This window comes from Camellia sinensis, chromosome 14, assembly GCF_055761805.1.
Source record: "Camellia sinensis isolate YWXY chromosome 14, ASM5576180v1, whole genome shotgun sequence".
NCBI classification, from domain to species: Eukaryota; Viridiplantae; Streptophyta; class Magnoliopsida; order Ericales; family Theaceae; genus Camellia; species Camellia sinensis.
The window spans coordinates 131,358,240-131,366,694 of record NC_138974.1 but is presented as its reverse complement, the minus strand read 5'-3'; the positions used below and the strand labels follow the sequence as shown (position 1 = coordinate 131,366,694).

Genomic DNA, 8,455 nt, shown 5'->3' with positions numbered 1-8,455 from the left:
TAATTTCTCACGTTTTTAAATCTATTAAGACATGATGTGATTTGGTGTTGGAAATTAGTGAATAATTGTAGTTTTTAATTGTTTTATTAACAAAACAATTGATGTGTTCTAATTGATGTTTTGATGCTGATCCAAACGTAAGTAAAAGCTTTGTTTGTGCACATGATTTTTTCATGTTTTTTGCTTAGGTCTGTGTGGTGCTTGTTATCATGCTTTGTGAAATTGACTCCTGAAAGATGGAATAATTATCAATTTTTTTTACTCCTTATATCAATAATTGGCTCTGATATATCTCATTTCAGAAGTTATGATTGCGACCCATTTGCTAATTCCTTTATGTTTGTAGGCAGTCGTAGGGAAGATGACTGGACCTGCCCTAGCTGTGGAAATGTCAAATTTTCATTTAGGACGACTTGCAATATGCGCAACTGTACTCAATCGAGGCCAGCAAATTACAACTCAGTAAGATCTGAAATTCGATGTGATATTAACCACCCATGAATCAGTTAACTCACTTAAAGTTCCTTATAGGAGTTGTGTAGAGATTCATGTTATAATATGCATGTGTCATTTTTGATAAGTACTTTAATTTTGCATATTTATCTAGATCTGTTATTTAATAGGCAACTTAATGCTTTCACAGTGTTCTTTGTAAGATTAAAAGTTCTCTTTTAAGTCACAATGGCAGACATGTTAATTATATGTGTGAACATTACCCTGAACGTATTTATGAGGTCTTTTAGTTATATCTGGCTTGTTGGTTGCTTTAATTCTCATTAATGTCCTGTCTGGTCGAAGTTTTCATTTTATCAGCTCTTCAGTCTGTATATACTTTCATCACATCTTCCTTGCTTGCCATCTTCATTTTGTTTTATCATGGTTGATCAACATGTTTCATGGTTTGGTGGTGTTTTGCAGCTAATTTATTTTTTCTGTCTACTATATTATTGAATTCTTTAAACCAATTTTTTTTTTCTTCTTATCTTTCAGAAATCTGCTGCAAAACCCATACAACCCATGCATGTCTACTTATCGTCAGCTCCCTATGTAGGCTCTGGTGCACCCTCCTCGATGTATATGGGTGTGCCACCTTATGGATCTTCTCTCTTCAATGGATCATCTATGTCTCCTTATGATGTTCCATTTTCTGGGGGTTCTGCCTATCCTTACAACTACGGCAGCCGCCTTTCTAGAGGCAGCCCGTATAGACCCCTGCATATAGCTTGTCCAACACCTTATTCTAGTGGATCTATGATGGGAAATGGTACGTGTTTCTCTTGTGCTTCTTATTGGTTGCATGATTTTAAAAAAAAAATAAAATAAAAATTCTATAAAGCCTGTTTTCGTTGTATCAATTTCTAATTACCTTTTTTATTCCCCTTACCTGGTTAACTATTCTGTCATTATGCATCCCTTTATCTACTCTACTTTTTTCCTTAGAGGTAACTTTTGTGAATCTTTATCTCTTTTTATAGGCTTCATCGGAGAGCTCTGTATTGGTGTAGGCCTGTGATTAGTTATGTATGCTTTTTGGTAAATAGAGATTTTTAATGTAGTTTATTTTATTTAGAAAAACCTGCTCCCCTATACCCATCCACCCACATGCATGAGAAAAAGGTGATTTGTAGTATTAGAAATTTTTTAGGGTTTATTGAGCATATAAAGATATGATAATCGGCTTATGATTCTTGAAGGCTAGTGCATTCTACAGTCTTACTTATTCAGTATCTTCAGTTGATGCCCATTTGGTCTCTTTTTTTTCTTTCTTTTTTTTTTTTTTTTTTTTGATTTGCATTTGGCTTTTGTTTTGGTGTAGCATTTATGAGGTTATGTTTTTATTTATTATTATTTTTGTTTGTTTTAGGCGGGATGTACGGTATGCCACCCCTGATGGACCGCTATGGCTTGGGTATGGGTATGGGTATGGCCATAGGCCATGCTGACATGGTATGTGCAAAATGTCCATGTCTAGAGCTGTTTACTAATTAATTTATTTGCAAGGAAGCATAGTACTATAGAATAACGTGCATGATGCCCGCATAATCATGTTTAAGTTGACAAATATTTTTAAAACCATACTCTTTCTCTATGTGATGGTTTGGGAAAATTTTGTCTGAACTCCTCTCCTTCTCTACCTAGGTTCCCATTATTTGTTTTGGTACATGAATTATTGAAAGCGCTGTCACCTCTTAGTATATTTTCTTGTATTAGATGTTTGGTGGAACGAGCTCATGACTGAATTTTTTTCTGCCGGGCCCAAGGCCTGGACTTTTTCCAAATGATAAATATCAAAAGAAAGGTGCAGATTTTGCCATATCTAGGCTGTTTTTGAACTTCTGACCAATGATTTGACTTGATGCTATCTCTTTATGTACTAACTTGTATCTCTGTGTCTTCGAACATTACTTTGTTGAATATGCAGGCTGCGAAATCTGATTCCAATTCTAGTAAGTCCTTTTAAACCTTCCTTGTGGTTGGCTGCAATTTCTTAGCATGATACTTATAGAACTCGTCTTTCAGAACACAAGATGCCCGATGGGAACTAGAAGTGTGAGAAATGCAATAACATAAACTACCCTTTTAGGACCAAATGTAACAGACAAAACTGTGGGGCCGATAAACCATCTGAGGGACAGAAATCCCCTTCAGAACCAGCAGATGAAAACGATCAGGTCTGTCATGAGATACATTTACTTACTATGTCCATTTGTTGCTTGAAATTTCCATTAAGATTGTTAACCATCTATGTGTATAGCACAAACAAAAAAAGTATTAAAGTTCACGATATATCTTTAGTTAATGATCTTTTGGTGGAACTACTATTTTCCCCTCTTGCTCTGCTTGGTTAGATCTTGCAGTGGTTGCTTCTGTGATTTTCCTATTTTGATATTTGTTGCTTCTACCTCCTTGAGCATTTATTAATTTTGCAATTGTCTAATTTTCCAGTGAGTTCTATAGGAAATGTTTGTGGGTTGAGAAAGGTCCAGAGTCGGCGTCGTCCAGCTATGCTCATTATGGGTGTCTGAAAGTCTGTCATGTCGTCGTATTGCCGCACTTGTCAAGTTTATTCTTCCTTCTCGCGATCTGTGTCGAGGTGTATGAATAAACTGGGATTTGGTATTTTTGGTCTAGTATGGATATTTATTCATATTATGCATTGTGTCTGCCAGTTTTGTCTGGTAAGAATTTTAAGGGAGGTTATCGTTACTTTTTAAGACAGGATTTTGCCTACCTGTTTTAATGGGTTTGTTGACAAATATGCATAAGATTGAGCCATATATGCTATATGTAAACTATATATAAGTGTAGGTCATAACTGCATTCTTCCTCTTTCAGGATTATAATTAGGTATCTGTATCTTACAAAATTTGGGGACTAGGAAAGTGTAGTCAGTCAACTAAGTTGGGGTTTGACAATTGTTTTTTTTTGTTAGTTTTTTTTCCTCCCTTTTTTTGCCGGATATAGAAATAATGGAGATTGATATCGAGTTGGACTTTGGATGTCGAGAGTAGTGTACATTCCAACTTTATAGCAAGGATGCAGTAATAGAATCAGATGCCCTTGATTATTGAAATATTGCACTACTTGAACAATTCTAACATGAAAAATTGATGGGAAATTGATGTGAAAACCGTGCTTCTTAGATAGCCAATTATTTAATGTCAACTAAATCAATCAGGTAAGAATTTTGGTTCTTGATGAAGCCATTGCTTCAGTTGATTCACATATAGATAATCTTATCTAAAAGATCATCTGAACAGAGTTTAGGGACTGCACTGTGTGCACTATTGCTCATCGTATCCCAACTGTTATTGACAGCGATCTAGTTCTGGTCCTCAGTGATGGTGCGTACGCTAATACTTCCCATTTCTTCTTCTATTTAGTGGACATAAGTGTTGCTGCAATCTGTAGAACTTTTTCCTAAGAATTTTAGTATAATCTGCATTTGGTAATGTTATTAATTTTCACGAGTATCCAAAAAATTTTCATTTCTTTTTCTTTTAATCTTTTGACAAGATAAATTAAATTAGTAAAAGGCTCTAGAAGAGGAAGCCGCCCTTGTAGATCTGTAGGAACAATATCAACACCCACAACTCTGTAGATATCTTACGATGAATAATTCCCTGACTCTGCATCTTCTTTTTCACTAGTAACACCGACTACGCACAATGTGTTTGCATTGAATAAAATTTTCCAAGATTCATCAATTTTTTTTGATGTTCTTGAAATGATGGAAACTCAAGGGGATTATGGTATACAAGAGTATATATCTAATCTTGATCCTCAGGATATGCAGGTGAATATGTATCTTGATTAAGAGTTAACTTTTAGAATGTAAATAAGGGTTTGAGAGAGTTGTTGGTCTTCGAAGTCAAAGTCTTAGGTTTGATATTTTACACTGTAAAAATATTAGAGAGTTTTGCTTCTCATTTCTTAACTTTACTATGATGGTATGGCAAGTATTATCTAAAAATGATTCTGTCTCTTTGGCTCACGGTAATTGCTGGAAGTTGAATGAAGGATGTTGCTTCTTGATCCTCTTGTGACTTGTCCCATCAAATTTATTAACATAATGTTTCTACAACTCCAAGGTTGTTTGTACAGCCAATCTTTATTTTATTTTCATCTCTCTCTCTGAAGTATCTAAGTATCAAAGTCACTTATAGGTCATTCCATTACAGTTCTATTTTCGTTTTTCTTTTCGCTTTTCACTTCTATGAATTTATGCATTTGAAATACCCAGAATTTATTAGATTTGGAATCCATTGATGCCAAGTTTTAACTGGTAATCTTTCTTATAGAACATCAAAACTTGAGTCTAATATTTTGGAATTTGTTTTAGAACAATTTCTCAGTTTTTTATCATTTAATGCCCAGTGAAATTTTAGTCTATGTTGTGTTTCTGCTGCACACACCAACAGAAAGCTCATGAAACTTAGTTTTGCAGGTCAAGTGACAGTGATAGTCCAGCAAGGTTATTAGATGACAAGTCTTCCATGTTTCTTAAGTTGGTGTTAGTGTACTCATCTAGATCAACTAGTGCTCTTTGCATAACCATTTAGCCTTGTTTTATAGATGGAATCCTTCAATAATAGCTTGGTTCTTTCTTTCCTTTGATCACTTGAATTTCTAAATTCTAGGGCGTATTTGGTTTCTATTTTAGTCAACGGACACTGCACCCCTCAAGAATTCAAGTTTCTTTTTTCATCAAAAATTGAGTATATATATATTTATTTATTTCTCAGTATGTATTTCTGGGTAATATGAAGTGTATTGAGTGAGAATTAGCTTCTTGTTGTAGTAGATGTATTGGTTAAATTATCAATTTTAGTGCTAAATCTGATTCGCTGGCCATTTCTATTGTTGTTTGTTATGTTTAGCCATTTGTTTATTTTTGGTAATTGGAACTTTAACTTGTTTATAAAATACTCTCTTTGGTTTATTTTTCTATCACTAGTTTGCTTTTTTAGGTGTGCTATTGATGTGTAAGTAATGGTTTTGTGACATTCATTTCAAAGGTTGTTTCTTGTAGTGATTGATTTATCTTAATCTATTATTGGTTAATAGTAAGGGAGGGTGATAACAACTGACTATTTGCAAAAAAATTTTGCTCTAGGTAGTAAGTTTAATGTGTGCCCTTTTTGTAAAAGTGAAGTTGAATCGAACAACCATGTTTTGTTACTGTGCTCTAAGTCTGAGCTACTAAATTGGTGGGGTTTTTTAGTGAGCAACTCCAGATTCACTTGAGGGTGTGCTCCAATGGTGGTATGGAGTGAAGCTAAGTAAATTGGAAATGAGTGCTAGATGTGTATATAAATACTGTCATATTTGTATATGTAATCCAAACATTTTATACTAGTAACAATCAAAGTTATTCATTTTCTATTGATGCAGGAGATGAAGAGTCGGTATAACGAGAAAATGTTCGATTTTGTCTATAAGAACAGTCTCTACAAAAATAGTAAGCTTATTTATATACTTTTAGCGGTTTTTGAATTAATTTGTGTTTTTGTTTTTCAGGTTAGAAATTTCTTAGAGTGATGCAAAATATGGTCAAAGAATTCAAGAAATTAGTTTTTTCAAGTTTCTTCATTTTTTAATATATGTAATTACAGTTAAAATTTTTTTATTAATTCCTTTGTATGTACTTTTGAACATTTAACTTTCATTTATAAAATATATGATATTATTTCATTCAATATATGGTTGTGATTCAAAATATAGTATATAGTGTGTATTACATTCTTTAAATGCGCGTACAAAAATAATATTATCACAGGTTTTATTAATTATTAATCACATTTAAAAGATGTGATCTAAATGTTATTAATCACACTTAAAATGTGTGATTTAAATGTTATTAATCACACTTAAAAGGTGTGATGCAAATGTTATTAATCACACTTAAAATGTGTGATTTAAATATTATTAATGGTGTGATATAAATGTTATTAATCACACTTAAATGGTGTGATTTAAATATTTTTATTCACACTTAAAAGGTGTGATCTAAATGTTATTAATCACACTCAAAAGGTGTGATCAAAATATTTTTAATCACACTTAAAAGGTGAGATCTAAATATTATTAATCACACTTAAAAGGTGTGATTAAAAGTGACTTTTTAATCACTCTCCCAAATATTACACTTTAATAAAACTTAAAAAGTGTGATTAGATAACATATACCACACCAAAAAAGTGTGATATTTATTTGTTTTTGTAGTAGTGAAAGGTCGCCGACAGACCAAAAACAGTGCCGATCGGCCAGCACCTTTGGCCGATAGAAAGAAAAAGGGGCCGATGGTTTCATGCCTTGGCCGATGGGTCGAGAAATGGCCAACAAGCCACCCTCTTCCCTTAAAAGCAAAAATACAAGTGCTCGGTCCACAACCAAGCACAAAACAGTCAAGTTGAGAGATCTTGAGGCAAGGCGTGTGGCCGAGACCTCCGGGAACTCAAAACGAACACGAGCATAGATGATCATCGAGTGTTCAAACGATGACGTCCAAGTCTTGAGGACGGTCCAAAATGGGGTGTCTACACATGCGCGCGCGTGTGGTGGTTTAAGCCAAGGTTCAATTTGTCAACAACTCCTTTCTACAAACTTGGGGTGCCTCTTGGGGCCCAACCCAAGTTGCCACCTAGAACTTATATATACACATAAGTTCTCTTAAGTTTCTAATATGGGACAAACCTTGCAAGGAAACCAACATTTTATTCTTTATTTGTTTATTCTATGAACGCGAAAACGACGTCAACTTCTTATTCACACATAAATGGTTTTGACGAACCATTTTCATCGTGTGACTTGCTACGCGGCAAGGAACACGTTACCTCTTTGGACCCACCTTAAAAGACGTGTGGGCCCCATCCAAATTTGGGCTCAAAGTTAGCCAAAAATAAGCCTATAAAATCATATTTTTCTAACAATCCCCCACGTGAATGGAATTTGACAGAGAGAAAATGCAACAACATGATCTAATTACAGAGAGTATAGAAATTGAAAATATTTTGCAAAGGATAGGTAGATCTTGGCTTTGAACCTTCCCTTGTGAGATACTTTCAGATTTACTAGCTAACCAGTAAATATGATGTCTTGAATTGTTTAGCTATTTGTGTAAACCAATACAATAGAACTTATACAGTATATTACCAGACACAGTTTAGTTCTCATTATTGTGTTCATTTTGACCTTGAACAACCTGGTCTTTCATGAGTGCTCTAGAGCATTGTAGCCCTTCACAAATCTCATAGAACCGGCCCAGTTTACACTCATATAGGTGATTCTTATAAAGAGTATCCTGCCATACTCCACTAGATACACCTAGATATAAGAATCATTAAAAGTACTACTTAACCTAAAACGCTGTAGACATCACTATTTCATCATAGAAATGGGTAAGAGTTTGACTCCCCAATGATCCTTCTGAGTCATACACAACTCGGTTGTCCCTTTGAACCTAGATCTTGGAATCTCCAGTCAACTAGGTTGGGTTCTTGTTGTGGTAACTCTTATTTAATAGGCTTAAGTTCCATTTCCCTCGATGAATTCTCAACTAACTCTCTTGCTAACCCTTTGATTAGTGGATTCGCTATGTTGTCTTTGGACTTCATATATTCAATGGAAATAATTCCATTAGAGAGTAGTTATCTCACAGTGTTATGTCGACGACGAATGTGTCATGACTTACCATTATACATATGACTCTGTGCTCTACCTATTGATGATTGATGATCACAATATATGCATATAGTAGGCACCGATTTTGGCCACATTGGAATATCTTCAAGGAAGTGGAGAAGCCATTCTGCTTCTTCCCCAGCTTTATCTAAAGCTATAAATTCTGATTCCATAGTAGACCTAGTAATGCAAATCTGTTTAGAAGATTTCCAAGATACAGCTGCACCACCAAGAGTAAAGACATACCCACTGGTGGATTTTGAGTCTCTAA

General features: G+C 34.4%; 1 long non-coding RNA gene across 1 annotated transcript; it reads left to right on the top strand.

Annotated features, from left to right (window-relative positions):
- Positions 1-218: 218 nt before the first annotated feature.
- On the top strand, positions 219-5,711 carry LOC114286312 (uncharacterized). Its single transcript, XR_014350076.1, has 4 exons — positions 219-1,264; positions 1,865-2,447; positions 2,521-2,672; positions 2,947-5,711. It is a non-coding gene; the product is annotated as an uncharacterized LOC114286312 (long non-coding RNA).
- Positions 5,712-8,455: the final 2,744 nt, after the last annotated feature.